This window comes from Colobus angolensis, unplaced genomic scaffold (genome assembly GCF_000951035.1).
Source record: "Colobus angolensis palliatus isolate OR3802 unplaced genomic scaffold, Cang.pa_1.0 Scaffold4, whole genome shotgun sequence".
Classification (NCBI taxonomy): domain Eukaryota; kingdom Metazoa; phylum Chordata; class Mammalia; order Primates; family Cercopithecidae; genus Colobus; species Colobus angolensis.
The window spans coordinates 14,905,401-14,907,940 of record NW_012117376.1 but is presented as its reverse complement, the minus strand read 5'-3'; the positions used below and the strand labels follow the sequence as shown (position 1 = coordinate 14,907,940).

General features: G+C 52.8%; 1 protein-coding gene across 1 annotated transcript in view; it reads right to left on the bottom strand.

The window, feature by feature from the left end:
- ZNF683 (zinc finger protein 683) overlaps window positions 1-1,076 on the bottom strand; it is a 9,440-nt gene extending 8,364 nt beyond the window's left edge. Inside the window, exon 1 of the mRNA XM_011955589.1 lies at window positions 975-1,076. The gene's annotated coding sequence lies outside the window, so the exon portion shown is untranslated. The remainder of the gene's footprint in view (window positions 1-974) is intronic.
- Between the last annotated feature and the right edge of the window lie 1,464 nt (window positions 1,077-2,540).

Sequence of the window (2,540 nt, the reverse complement as noted above, 5' to 3'; positions counted from 1 at the left end):
AATTAGCTGGGCGTGGTGGCTCATGCCTGTAGTCCCAGCTACTAGGGAGGCTGAGGCAGGAGAATCGCTTGAACCCAAGAGGCAGAGGTTGCAGTGAGCCGAGATCACATCACTGCACTCCAGCCTGGGCAATAGAGTGAGACTCACTCTCTTAAATAAATAAATAAATAAACAAACAAACAAACAAATAAATAAATTAGCTGGGTGTAATAGCCTGTGCCTATGGTCCCAGCTACTCGGGAGGCTGAGATGGGAAGATTGCTTGAGCCTGGAAGGTTGTGGCTGCAGTGAGCTGAGATTACACCACTACACTCTAGTCTGGGTGATGACAGAGCAAGACCCTGTCTCAATCAATCAATCAATCAATGGAGATTAGCCATTCGGAAGTGAAGAGCAGAGCTGTCTTGAGAGGAGAGGAAGGCCCTCATGGAGGTTACTTCCAAGAAAGTGCAGAGATCTGAGGAAGCATTCCAGATTCTTCAGGGCTACAGAGAAGCCAACCCCTTCTGTGCTGAGAGGGATCTCTGACTCTACCAACCAGAGGCCCCCCACCAAGGGAAACCCTGCATCCTAGCTCACCCAGACAGCTCTTCTGGACAATGAAGACACCTCAGTGTCCTGTCACCCAGGCTGCCCAGCTCAGCGCTCTCACCAGGGATAAAGCCTGAATGAGTAGACCAAGCCCCTGGATGCCCCTGACTGGCCTGACAGAGAGACGCAAGTGCCCAGCTGTCTGCTCACCCAGCACCAGGCTTCTCTGCCATCTTCCACCTGAGGCCACACAGCACAGGGATCACTTCAGCCCAACAAATGTCCCAAGACCCTTCCCCGTCCCCTCAGGGACCACCCTTTGAATCCCAAATGCCTCTCAGACCCTAAAACCCTCACTCCAGTGTCTCAGTCCTCCAAAACCCCTTCTCCTTTCCCTCTTTCCTCTCTCCTCCCAACACTGCTTCAGGTCTCAAAGCAAATACCATTGCCACCCGAAAGGCCGCTGGCTGTGGGGCTCTCCACTCGGCGCTGCAGCAGTGCTTCTGGCTGGGAAGGAAGGAGGTGGGCAGCCAGGCCACAGCTGCCTGTGGCTGAGGCCCCGGTGGGAGTGAGAGATGGCAGGAAGGTGTTACATTTGAAGTTGCCACAGATAGGAAGTGGGGGCAGGCAGGCCTGGGGGCCCTGCAAGGCCTGACAAGGGGGCACTATCCACTCAACTTTGCCTACCTGTGGCAGCTCTGGAGGACAACCTACTGGTGTGCATTGCAGTGAACTGGGGCTACTGGAATTTCAGGATGTGTGTGTGAGTGGGGCGGGCTGTTATTTCTGTTCTCAAAGAACCCAGATGGCTGGGCAGGAGGACAGAGTAGGGCTCAAAGGCTGGACAGGGGGGCCTTCTGTGGGGGAGCCAAGCTGAGATGAAGACAGGCATTGATGACAGGGAGACAGTGATGGTGACAGGTAGGGACAGGAACAGGCAAAGACAAGAACAGGCAACATAGAAGGATATGGAATGAGACAGAGAACAGAGCAGGCAGCTGATCTCACAAATATAACAAACACGTTTTCCTCCTCCAAGTCCCATCTCAGATCTCCTGACCCTGGAAAGTTTTATCCTCTAATCTAGAGGCCCCAAAGGGGAAAAGCTAATTCAAGGACATGGCCAGGTGCGGTGGCTCACACCTGTAATCCCAGCACTTCAGGAGACCAAGGCAGGCCCATCTCTTGAGCCCAGGAGTTTGAGACCAGCCTGGACAACAAAACGAGACCTCGTCTCTACAAAAAATACAAAACTTAGCTGGGCATGGTGACTTGCACCTGTGGTCCAGCTACTCAGGAGGCTGAGGCAGGAGGATCACTTGAGCCCAGGAATATAAGGCTGCAGTGAACTAGCATACTGCTACTGCACTCTAGCCTGGGTGACAAAGAAAGATCCTATCTCTTAAAAAAAAAAAATGGACATAGCAAAATGGGTGTAAGGCATGACTAGGCCAGGTGCAGTGGCTCACATCTGTAATGCCAGCACTTTGGGAGGCCAAGGTGGGCCAACTGCTTGAGCCCAGGAGTTCAAGACCAGCATGAGAAATATGGTGAAACACCATCTCTACAAAAAATACAAAAATGAGCCAGGCATGATGGCGCGGGCCTGTAGTCCCAGCTACTCAGGAGGCTGAGGTGGGAGGATCACTTGAGCCGGGGAGGTCGAGGCTGCAGTGAGCCGAAATGATGCCACTGCACTCTGGCCTGGATGACAGAGCGAGACCCTGTCTCAAAAAAACATAAATAAATAAGGAAAAGACATGTATAGATACAAAAAGGGAGGCCTCAAAGGCCAGAAAGTGGCTTTTTAGCCTGAGCAATGTCACTATTCTTGTGAGCATGAGAAGAGGCATCATCCCTGCGGCCTCACACAAATTCTGGTGTGCATGAGTCTGGCCCAGGGTGCAAAAGCCCCAGTCAGCCATCAATCTCCATCCCAGCCACGCCACCCTGGTGTCCCAGAACACACAGGGACATCTCAGGCTGTGCACCATGGGCTGGGGCATGTT